This window comes from Procambarus clarkii, chromosome 74, assembly GCF_040958095.1.
Source record: "Procambarus clarkii isolate CNS0578487 chromosome 74, FALCON_Pclarkii_2.0, whole genome shotgun sequence".
Taxonomy (NCBI): domain Eukaryota; kingdom Metazoa; phylum Arthropoda; class Malacostraca; order Decapoda; family Cambaridae; genus Procambarus; species Procambarus clarkii.
Genome location: NC_091223.1, coordinates 20648685 through 20661888, shown reverse-complemented (window position 1 = coordinate 20661888; position 13204 = coordinate 20648685). Strand labels below are relative to the sequence as shown.

At 65.7% G+C, this 13204-nt stretch overlaps 1 protein-coding gene across 4 annotated transcripts in view; it reads right to left on the bottom strand.

The window, feature by feature from the left end:
* Window positions 1–13204, bottom strand: part of LOC123767427 (mitogen-activated protein kinase kinase kinase 7) — a 685923-nt gene that overhangs the window by 102912 nt on the left and 569807 nt on the right. The gene's annotated exons all lie outside the window — the stretch shown is intronic.

Sequence of the window (13204 nt, the reverse complement as noted above, 5' to 3'; positions counted from 1 at the left end):
CCAGCCACACCTTGCGCCACACCTCACCAGTCCACACCACACCAGTTCTCGCCACACCTACACAGTCTACGCCACACTTCAACATACCTCAAAACACAACACTAGGCTGCGCCACGCCACACCACGCCTCACCAGGCTGCGCCACGCCACACCACGCCTCACCAGGCTGCGCCACGCCTCACGCCTCGGGGGAAATGCCCAAGACTGGACTACGGTTCGTCATCAAGCCCACACATACTACACCCCCCAACTACACAGAGACTACCACACTCCCCAGTATCACTTCCAAAACTGGACAAACCATTGCCACAACAACACACCCTGGGTCAGGGTAGAGAGGAGGGAGAACTACCTAAACCTTCCAGAAGTGACACACAATATGGACAATCATTCATATTTGCAAACATTCAAGGTTTAAAGCCAAAGTCAAGAAATAAAGTTAAGGTCATAAATGGCCTTCTATTAGAGTCAAACTCAATATTTGGGGCATTCACGGAAACTCATACAAAACATTACATGGATGGTGAAATCTGGATTCCAAATTATAATTTATATAGATGTGATAGAAAAACTAGGTCAAATGGAGGAGTAGGTCTGTATATTAAAGAGGACCTGGTATGCACAGAACTACTAAACTCAACTAATGAGGTGGTAGAGGTACTTGCAATTAAGGTAGAAAAACTAAACCTAATTATTATTCTAATATATAAACCGCCAGATACAACGGTGGAGGAATTCACAGAGCAGATGCACAAAATAGAGAACATACTTGATAACCTGGCAAACCCAGCTCCAGATATTATCTTTCTTGGAGATTTCAATTTACCGAGTCTAAGATGGAGAACGGCAAACACAAATATCATAGCAGGGAATGACCCGGGAAATAACCAACCACAGGTCAGAGAACTTTTGAGATTCTGTGACAAATTCTCGCTCAATCAACAGATTACAGAACCAACTAGGAACGAAAACACACTAGACTTGCTATTCACAAACAATGATGAACTAATCAGAGACATTACAATCTCAAGATACTTTATACTCAGACCAAAAGCTCATTGAAGTGCGAACTAGCATAAATAACGGTAGTAGGTCTAAGAGACCCAACAAGCGAGAAGGAATATTCAATCAATTCAATTTCAACAATAAGAGGATCGACTGGGAAAAAATAAATGTAGACCTTGCAACCATTCAATGGGAGACGGTCACTCCCACACAGGGAATAGCTCAACTGACAGCTGAAGCGTACAAGGTCTGCTTGAAGCACGTGCCTGTGAGGAGGGGCAGAAAGAGGACCACTCTAGAAAGAGAACGGAGACGACTGTACAGGAGAAGGAAAACGGAAATGTTTAGGCAGACACAACTATCACAAGCAAGGAAAACAAGCCTAAGCAGGGAGATGGAAGAAACAGAACAAACGTTGAAGCGATCATATGAGTCTGAGGAAATGGAATTGGAACAGAAAGCTATACAAGAGATAAAGAAAAATCCGAAATATTTTAACGTGAACTTCAAGAACAAACTGGTCACGTTCCTGCAAGACGTGCCAGCCTAACCGGGCTGTAGTGCATGTGTGGACCTGCGGGCTGCTCCACACAACAGTCTCTTGCATCAAGTTATCGCAAGTCACGCTGGACCATAGACTGGGCTTGCGGAGCAGAACTTCCAGAATCCATTCCAGGTACGATCCAGGTATAATTTGTTCCATTTATCAGCAGCACTCAAGAGCATTTCTCACTGCTCACCGTTCCCCTAATGACACAACCCCAGGGTCCTTGACGCACTCATCAATAACTTCCCGACGAGGTAACTTGTCCAAATGTTTGGTACAAAACTCTGTCCCTTGGGTAACTTTCGTAATGTTTGTTTATACATAAATACTTTTATAAATCTCTCGACGTACCCGGATGTCGCTAGTATGGGTGTACGGGATGCTCGTCTCACCATACAATCATTATACTCAACGTTGCAACGAGGGGTTTAGACCCAACGTTCCTCTTGAGCTTTACCTGTGTACCGCATACCAGCGTTGCCGGAATGTCTGGAGGAGCTGGAGCATATCTGGAGAGGGTTCTGTGAGTTCTTCTCTCAGCCCTCAAGCACCACTCCGCACCCCCAGCAAGCACCACTCCACACCCCCAGCAAGCACCGCTCTGCACCCCCAGCCACACCGCTCCACACCCCCAGCAAGCACCACTCCACACCCCCAGCCACACCGCTCCGCACCCCCAGCAAGCACCGCTCCGCACCCCCAGCCACACCACTCCACACCCCCAGCAAGCACCGCTCCACAACCCCAGCAAGCACCGCTCCGCACCCCCAGCCACACCACTCCACACACCCCCAGCCGGCACCACTCCACACACCCCCAGCCAGCACCGCTGCACACACCCCCAGCCAGCACCACTCCACACCCCCCCAGCCAGCACCGCTGCACACACCCCCAGCCAGCACCACTCCACACACCCCCAGCCAGCACCACTCCACACACCCCCAGCCAGCACCACTCCACACACCCCCAGCCAGCACCACTCCACACACCCCCAGCCAGCACCACTCCACACACCCCCAGCCAGCACCACTCCACACACCCCCAGCCAGCACCACTCCACACACCCCCAGCCAGCACCACTCCACACACCCCCAGCCAGCACCACTCCACACCCCCAGCCAGCACCGCTGCACACACACCCAGCCAACACCACTCCACACCCCCAGCCAGCACCACTCCACACACACCCAGCCAGCACCGCTGCACACACACCCAGCCAACACCACTCCACACCCCCAGCCAGCACCACTCCACACACCCCCAGCTAGCACCGCTGCACACACCCCCAGCCAGCACCACTCCACACACCCCCAGCCAGCACCACTCCACACACCCCCAGCCAGCACCACTCCACACACCCCCAGCCAGCACCACTCCACACCCCCCCAGCCAGCACCACTCCACACCCCCCAGCCAGCACCACTCCACACACCCCCAGCCAGCACCACTCCACACACCCCCAGCCAGCACCACTCCACACGCACCCAGCCAGCACCGCTGCACACACCCCCAGCCAGCACCACTCCACACACCCCCAGCCAGCACCGCTGCACACACCCCCAGCCAGCACCACTCCACACACCCCCAGCCAGCACCGCTGCACACACCCCCAGCCAGCACCGCTGCACACACCCCCAGCCAGCACCACTCCACACACCCCCAGCCAGCACCACTCCACACACCCCCAGCCAGCACCACTCCACACACCCCCAGCCAGCACCACTCCACACCCCCCCAGCCAGCACCACTCCACACCCCCCCAGCCAGCACCACTCCACACACCCCCAGCCAGCACCGCTGCACACACCCCCAGCCAGCACCGCTGCACACACCCCCAGCCAGCACCACTCCACACACCCCCAGCCAGCACCACTCCACACACCCCCAGCCAGCACCACTCCACACACCCCCAGCCAGCACCACTCCACACCCCCAGCCAGCACCGCTGCACACACCCCCAGCCAGCACAACTCCACACCCCCAGCCAGCACCGCTGCACACACCCCCAGCCAGCACCACTCCACACACCCCCAGCCAGCACCGCTGCACACACCCCCAGCCAGCACCACTCCACACCCCCAGCCAGCACCGCTGCACACGCACCCAGCCAGCACCACTCCACACACCCCCAGCCAGCACCGCTGCACACACCCCCAGCCAGCACCGCTGCACACACCCCCAGCCAGCACCGCTGCACACACCCCCAGCCAGCACCACTCCACACACCCCCAGCCAGCACCGCTCCACACCCCCAGCCAGCACCGCTGCACACACCCCCAGCCAGCACCGCTGCACACACACCCAGCCAGCACCACTCCACACACCCCCAGCCAGCACCGCTCCACACCCCCAGCCAGCACCACTGCACACACCCCCAGCCAGCACCACTCCACACACCCCCAGCCAGCACCGCTCCACACCCCCCAGCCAGCACCACTCCACACACCCCCAGCCAGCACCGCTCCACACCCCCCAGCCAGCACCACTCCACACACCCCCAGCCAGCACCACTCCACACACCCCCAGCCAGCACCACTCCACACATCCCCAGCCGGCACCACTCCACACCCCCCAGCCAGCACCGCTCCACACCCCCAGCCAGCACCGCTGCACACACCCCCAGCCAGCACCACTCCACACACCCCCAGCCAGCACCGCTCCACACCCCCAGCCAGCACCGCTGCACACACCCCCAGCCAGCACCGCTGCACACACACCCAGCCAGCACCACTCCACACACCCCCAGCCAGCACCACTCCACACACCCCCAGCCAGCACCACTCCACACCCCCCAGCCAGCACCACTCCACACACCCCCAGCCAGCACCACTCCACACCCCCAGCCAGCACCACTCCACACACCCCCAGCCAGCACCGCTCCACACACCCCCAGCCAGCACCGCTGCACACACCCCCAGCCAGCACCGCTGCACACACCCCCAGCCAGCACCGCTGCACACCCCCCCAGCCAGCACCACTCCACACCCCCAGCCAGCACCACTCCACACCCCCCCAGCCAGCACCACTCCACACACCCCCAGCCAGCACCACTCCACACCCCCCAGCCAGCACCACTCCACACCCCCAGCCAGCACCACTCCACACCCCCAGCCAGCACCACTCCACACCCCCCCAGCCAGCACCACTCCACACACCCCCAGCCAGCACCACTCCACACCCCCAGCCAGCACCACTCCACACCCCCCCAGCCAGCACCACTCCACACACCCCAGCCAGCACCACTCCATACACCCCCAGCCAGCACCACTCCACACCCCCAGCCAGCACCACTCCACACCCCCCCAGCCAGCACCACTCCACACACCCCCAGCCAGCACCGCTGCACACCCCCCAGCCAGCACCACTCCACACCCCCCCAGCCAGCACCACTCCACACACCCCCAGCCAGCACCACTCCACACCCCCAGCCAGCACCACTCCACACCCCCCCAGCCAGCACCACTCCACACACCCCCAGCCAGCACCACTCCACACACCCCCAGCCAGCACCACTCCACACACCCCCAGCCAGCACCACTCCACACACCCCCAGCCAGCACCACTCCACACACCCCCAGCCAGCACCACTCCACACCCCCAGCCAGCCCCACTCCACACCCCCAGCCAGCACCACTCCACACCCCCCCCAGCCAGCACCACTCCACACACCCCCAGCCAGCACCACTCCACACACCCCCAGCCAGCACCACTCCACACACCCCCAGCCAGCACCAATCCACACCCCCAGCCAGCACCACTCCACACCCCCAGCCAGCACCACTCCACACACCCCCAGCCAGCACCGCTGCACACCCCCCCAGCCAGCACCACTCCACACACCCCCAGCCAGCACCACTCCACACCCCCCCAGCCAGCACCGCTGCACACACCCCCAGCCAGCACCACTCCACACCCCCCCAGCCAGCACCACTCCACACACCCCCAGCCAGCACCACTCCACACACCCCCAGCCAGCACCACTCCACACCCCCAGCCAGCACCACTCCACACCCCCCCAGCCAGCACCACTCCACACACCCCCAGCCAGCACCGCTGCACACACACCCAGCCAGCACCACTCCACACACCCCCAGCCAGCACCACTCCACACACCCCCAGCCAGCACCACTCCACACACCCCCAGCCAGCACCACTCCACACACCCCCAGCCAGCACCACTCCACACCCCCCCAGCCAGCACCACTCCACACACCCCCAGCCAGCACCACTCCACACACCCCCAGCCAGCACCACTCCACACACCCCCAGCCAGCACCACTCCACACACCCCCAGCCAGCACCACTCCACACACCCCCAGCCAGCACCACTCCACACCCCCCCAGCCAGCACCACTCCACACACCCCCAGCCAGCACCGCTGCACACACACCCAGCCAGCACCGCTCCACACACCCCCAGCCAGCACCACTCCACACACCCCCAGCCAGCACCGCTGCACACACCCCCAGCCAGCACCACTCCACACCCCCCCAGCCAGCACCGCTGCACACACCCCCAGCCAGCACCACTCCACACACCCCCAGCCAGCACCGCTGCACACACCCCCAGCCAGCACCACTCCACACCCCCAGCCAGCACCACTCCACACCCCCCCAGCCAGCACCACTCCACACACCCCCAGCCAGCACCACTCCACACCCCCCCAGCCAGCACCACTCCACACCCCCAGCCAGCACCGCTGCACACGCACCCAGCCAGCACCACTCCACACACCCCCAGCCAGCACCGCTGCACACACCCCCAGCCAGCACCGCTGCACACACCCCCAGCCAGCACCGCTGCACACACCCCCAGCCAGCACCACTCCACACACCCCCAGCCAGCACCGCTCCACACCCCCAGCCAGCACCGCTGCACACACCCCCAGCCAGCACCGCTGCACACACACCCAGCCAGCACCACTCCACACACCCCCAGCCAGCACCGCTCCACACCCCCAGCCAGCACCGCTGCACACACCCCCAGCCAGCACCACTCCACACACCCCCAGCCAGCACCCCTCCACACCCCCCAGCCAGCATCACTCCACACACCCCCAGCCAGCACCACTCCACACCCCCCAGCCAGCACCACTCCACACACCCCCAGCCAGCACCGCTCCACACCCCCCAGCCAGCACCACTCCACACACCCCCAGCCAGCACCGCTCCACACCCCCCAGCCAGCACCACTCCACACACCCCCAGCCAGCACCACTCCACACACCCCCAGCCAGCACCACTCCACACACCCCCAGCCGGCACCACTCCACACCCCCCAGCCAGCACCGCTCCACACCCCCAGCCAGCACCGCTGCACACACCCCCAGCCAGCACCACTCCACACACCCCCAGCCAGCACCGCTCCACACCCCCAGCCAGCACCGCTGCACACACCCCCAGCCAGCACCGCTGCACACACACCCAGCCAGCACCACTCCACACACCCCCAGCCAGCACCACTCCACACACCCCCAGCCAGCACCACTCCACACCCCCCAGCCAGCACCACTCCACACACCCCCAGCCAGCACCACTCCACACCCCCAGCCAGCACCACTCCACACACCCCCAGCCAGCACCGCTCCACACACCCCCAGCCAGCACCGCTGCACACACCCCCAGCCAGCACCGCTGCACACACCCCCAGCCAGCACCGCTGCACACCCCCCCAGCCAGCACCACTCCACACCCCCAGCCAGCACCACTCCACACCCCCCCAGCCAGCACCACTCCACACACCCCCAGCCAGCACCACTCCACACCCCCCCAGCCAGCACCACTCCACACCCCCAGCCAGCACCACTCCACACCCCCAGCCAGCACCACTCCACACCCCCCCAGCCAGCACCACTCCACACACCCCCAGCTAGCATCACTCCACACCCCCAGCCAGCACCACTCCACACCCCCCCAGCCAGCACCACTCCACACACCCCCAGCCAGCACCACTCCACACACCCCCAGCCAGCACCACTCCACACACCCCCAGCCAGCACCACTCCACACCCCCCCAGCCGGCACCGCTGCACACACCCCCAGCCAGCACCACTCCACACACCCCCAGCCAGCACCACTCCACACACCCCCAGCCAGCACCACTCCACACACCCCCAGCCAGCACCGCTCCACACACCCCCAGCCAGCACCACTCCACACACCCCCAGCCAGCACCACTCCACACCCCCAGCCAGCACCACTCCACACCCCCAGCCAGCACCACTCCACACACCCCCAGCCAGCACCGCTCCACACCCCCCAGCCAGCACCACTCCACACACCCCCAGCCAGCACCACTCCACACACCCCCAGCCAGCACCGCTGCACACACCCCCAGCCAGCACCGCTCCACACCCCCAGCCAGCACCGCTCCACACCCCCCAGCCAGCACCACTCCACACACCCCCAGCCAGCACCACTCCACACCCCCAGCCAGCACCACTCCACACACCCCCAGCCAGCACCACTCCACACACCCCCAGCCAGCACCGCTCCACACCCCCAGCCAGCACCACTCCACACACCCCCAGCCAGCACCACTCCACACCCCCAGCCAGCACCACTCCACACACCCCCAGCCAGCACCGCTCCACACCCCCAGCCAGCACCACTCCACACACCCCCAGCCAGCACCGCTCCACAAACCCCCAGCCAGCACCACTTCACACACCCCCAGCCAGCACCGCTGCACACACCCCCAGCCAGCACCGCTGCACACCCCCCCAGCCAGCACCGCTGCACACCCCCCCAGCCAGCACCGCTGCACACCCCCCCAGCCAGCACCGCTGCACACCCCCCCAGCCAGCACCGCTGCACACCCCCCCAGCCAGCACCGCTGCACACCCCCCCAGCCAGCACCGCTGCCCCCCCAGCCAGCACCGCTGCACACACCCCCAGCCAGCACCACTCCACACCCCCAGCCAGCACCACTCCACACCCCCCAGCCAGCACCACTCCACACCCCCAGCCAGCACCGCTGCACACACCCCCAGCCAGCACCGCTGCACACACACCCAGCCAGCACCACTCCACACACCCCCAGCCAGCACCACTCCACACACCCCCAGCCAGCACCACTCCACACACCCCCAGCCAGCACCACTCCACACCCCCCCAGCCAGCACCGCTGCACACACCCCCAGCCAGCACCACTCCACACACCCCCAGCCAGCACCACTCCACACCCCCAGCCAGCACCACTCCACCCCCCCCCCAGCCAGCACCACTCCACACACCCCCAGCCAGCACCACTCCACACACCCCCAGCCAGCACCACTCCACACACCCCCAGCCAGCACCGCTGCACACACCCCCAGCCAGCACCGCTGCACACCCCCCCAGCCAGCACCACTCCACACACCCCCAGCCAGCACCGCTGCACACACCCCCAGCCAGCACCACTCCACACCCCCAGCCAGCACCACTCCACACCCCCCAGCCAGCACCACTCCACACACCCCCAACCAGCACCACTCCACACCCCCAGCCAGCACCACTCCACACCCCCCAGCCAGCACCACTCCACACACCCCCAGCCAGCACCACTCCACACACCCCCAGCCAGCACCACTCCACACACCCCCAGCCAGCACCACTCCACACACCCCCAGCCAGCACCGCTGCACACACCCCCAGCCAGCACCGCTGCACACCCCCCCAGCCAGCACCACTCCACACACCCCCAGCCAGCACCACTCCACACACCCCCAGCCAGCACCGCTGCACACACACCCAGCCAGCACCACTCCACACACCCCCAGCCGGCACCACTCCACACACCCCCAGCCAGCACCGCTGCACACACCCCCAGCCAGCACCACTCCACACCCCCCCAGCCAGCACCGCTGCACACACCCCCAGCCAGCACCACTCCACACACCCCCAGCCAGCACCACTCCACACACCCCCAGCCAGCACCGCTGCACACACCCCCAGCCAGCACCACTCCACACACCCCCAGCCAGCACCGCTGCACACCCCCCCAGCCAGCACCACTCCACACACCCCCAGCCGGCACCACTCCACACACCCCCAGCCAGCACCACTCCACACACCCCCAGCCAGCACCACTCCACACACCCCCAGCCAGCACCACTCCACACACCCCCAGCCAGCACCACTCCACACACCCCCAGCCAGCACCACTCCACACACCCCCAGCCAGCACCACTCCACACACCCCCAGCCAGCACCGCTGCACACACCCCCAGCCAGCACCACTCCACACACCCCCAGCCAGCACCGCTGCACACACCCCCAGCCAGCACCACTCCACACCCCCCCAGCCAGCACCGCTGCACACACACCCAGCCAGCACCACTCCACACACCCCCAGCCGGCACCACTCCACACACCCCCAGCCAGCACCACTCCACACACCCCCAGCCAGCACCACTCCACACACCCCCAGCCAGCACCGCTCCACACACCCCCAGCCAGCACCACTCCACACACCCCCAGCCAGCACCGCTGCACACACACCCAGCCAGCACCACTCCACACACCCCCAGCCGGCACCACTCCACACACCCCCAGCCAGCACCACTCCACACCCCCCCAGCCAGCACCACTCCACACACCCCCAGCCAGCACCACTCCACACACCCCCAGCCAGCACCGCTGCACACACCCCCAGCCAGCACCGCTGCACACACCCCCAGCCAGCACCGCTGCACACCCCCCCAGCCAGCACCGCTGCACACCCCCCCAGCCAGCACCGCTGCCCCCCCAGCCAGCACCGCTGCACACACCCCCAGCCAGCACCACTCCACACCCCCAGCCAGCACCACTCCACACCCCCCAGCCAGCACCACTCCACACCCCCAGCCAGCACCGCTGCACACACCCCCAGCCAGCACCACCCCACACACCCCCAGCCAGCACCGCTCCACACCCCCCCAGCCAGCACCACTCCACACCCCCAGCCAGCACCACTCCACACCCCCCAGCCAGCACCACTCCACACCCCCAGCCAGCACCGCTGCACACACCCCCAGCCAGCACCGCTGCACACACCCCCAGCCAACACCACTCCACACCCCCCGCCAGCACCACTCCACACACCCCCAGCCAGCACCACTCCACACACCCCCAGCCAGCACCACTCCACACACCCCCAGCCAGCACCGCTGCACACACCCCCAGCCAGCACCACTCCACACACCCCCAGCCAGCACCACTCCACACACCCCCAGCCAGCACCGCTGCACACACCCCCAGCCAACACCACTCCACACCCCCAGCCAGCACCACTCCACACACCCCCAGCCAGCACCACTCCACACACCCCCAGCCAGCACCGCTGCACACCCCCCCAGCCAGCACCGCTGCACACACCCCCAGCCAGCACCACTCCACACACCCCCAGCCAGCACCGCTGCACACACCCCCAGCCAGCACCGCTGCACACCCCCCCCAGCCAGCACACACACCTGTGATAAAGGCAGCAAGTATACCGGCCTCGGGCCCCGGGCACATCACCCGCGGTGACTCACCGCCTCTAACACCGCCCCTCTATAACACTAAATAGTATTAACACTGAGAAACCCGAAGCCCGACACCTGTGGCTTCGACACTGGAGGAGGGGGTGGGGGGTGAAGGTGAGGAAGGGGGGGTGAAGGTGAGGAGGGGGTGGGGGTGAAAGTGAGGAGGGGGTGGGGGTGACGGTGAGGAGGGGGTGGGGGTGAAGGTGAGGAGGGGGGGGGGTGGTTAACATGAGGAGGGAGGGTGAAGGTGAGGAGGGGGTGGGGGTGAAGGTGAGGAGGGGGTGGGGGTGAAGGTGAGGAGGGGGGGGGTTAAGGTGAGGAGGGGGGGTGAAGGTGAGGAGGAGGGGGGGTGAAGGTGAGGAGGGGGTGGGGGTGAAGGTGAGGAGGGGGTGGGGGTGAAGGTGAGGAGGGGGTGGGGGTGAAGGTGAGGAGGGGGTGGGGGTGAAGGTGAGGAGGGGGGGGGTTAAGGTGAGGAGGGGGGTGAAGGTGAGGAGGGGGGGTGAAGGTGAGGAGGGGGTGGGGGTGAAGGTGAGGAGGGGGTGGGGGTGAAGGTGAGGAGGGGGTGGGGGTGAAGGTGAGGAGGGGGGGGGGTGAAGGTGAGGAGGGGCTGGGGGTGAAGGTGAGGAGGGGGTGGGGGTGAAGGTGAGGAGGGGGTGGGGGTGAAGGTGAGGAGGGGTGGGGGTGAAGGTGAGGAGGGGGGGTGAAGGTGAGGAGGGGGGGTGAAGGTGAGGAGGGGGTGGGGGTGAAGGTGAGGAGGGGGTGGGGGTGAAGGTGAGGAGGGGGTGGGGGTGAAGGTGAGGAGGGGTGGGGGTGAAGGTGAGGAGGGGGTGGGGGTGAAGGTGAGGAGGGGTGGGGGTGAAGGTGAGGAGGGGGGGTGAAGGTGATGAGGGGGTGGGGGTGAAGGTGAGGAGGGGAGGGGTGAAGGTGAGGAGGGGGGGTGAAGGTGAGAAGGGGGTGGGGGTGAAGGTGAGGAGGGGGGGGTGAAGGTGAGGAGGGGGGGTGAAGGTGAGGAGGGGGTGGGGGTGAAGGTGAGGAGGGGGGGAAGGTGAGGAGGGGGGTGAAGGTGAGGAGGGGGGTGGGGGTGAAGGTGAGGAGGGGGTGAAGGTGAGGAGGGGGTGGGGGTGAAGGTGAGGAGGGGGGGTGAAGGTGAGGAGGGGGTGGGGGTGAAGGTGAGGAGGAGGGGGGGTGAAGGTGAGGAGGGGGGGTGAAGGTGAGGAGGGGGGGTGAAGGTGAGGAGGGGGTGGGGGTGAAGGTGAGGAGGGGGGGTGAAAGTGAGGAGGGGGGGTGAAGGTGAGGAGGGGGGGTGAAGGTGAGGAGGGGGTGGGGGTGAAGGTGAGGAGGGGGGGAAGGTGAGGAGGGGGGTGAAGGTGAGGAGGGGGGTGGGGGTGAAGGTGAGGAGGGGGGTGGGGGTGAAGGTGAGGAGAGGGTGGGGGTGAAGGTGAGGAGGGGGTGGGGGTGAAGGTGAGGAGGGGGGGGGGTGAAGGTGAGGAGTGGGTGGGGGTGAAGGTGAGGAGGAGGGGGGGTGAAGGTGAGGAGGGGGGTGAAGGTGAGGAGGGGGGGGTGAAGGTGAGGAGGGGGTGGGGGTGAAGGTGAGGACGGGGGGGGGGAAATGAGGAGGGGGGGGTGAAGGTGAGGAGGGGGGGTGAAGGTGAAGAGGGGGTGGGGGTGAAGGTGAGGAGGGGGGGTGAAGGTGAGGAGGGGGCGGGTGAAGGTGAGGAGGGGGTGGGGGGTGAAGGTGAGGAGGGGGGGTGAAGGTGAGGAGGGGGGGTGAAGGTGAGGAGGGGGGGTGAAGGTGAGGAGGGGGGGTGAAGGTGAGGGGGGGTGAAGGTGAGGAGGGGGTGAAGGTGAGGAGGGGGGGGTGAAGGTGAGGAGGGGGTGGGGGTGAAGGTGAGGAGGGGGGGTGAAGGTGAGGAGGGGGGGAAGGTGAGGAGACGGGGGTGAAGGTGAGGAGGGGGGGTAAAGGTGAGGAGGGGGGTGAAGGTGAGGAGGGGGTGGGAGTGAAGGTGAGGAGGGGGGGAAGGTGAGGAGGGGGGTGAAGGTGAGGAGGGGGTGGGGGTGAAGGTGAGGAGGGGGGGTGAAGGTGAGGAGGGGGTGGGGGTGAAGGTGAGGAGGGGGTGGGGGTGAAGGTGAGGAGGGGGTGGGGGTGAAGGTGAGGAGGGGGTGGGGGT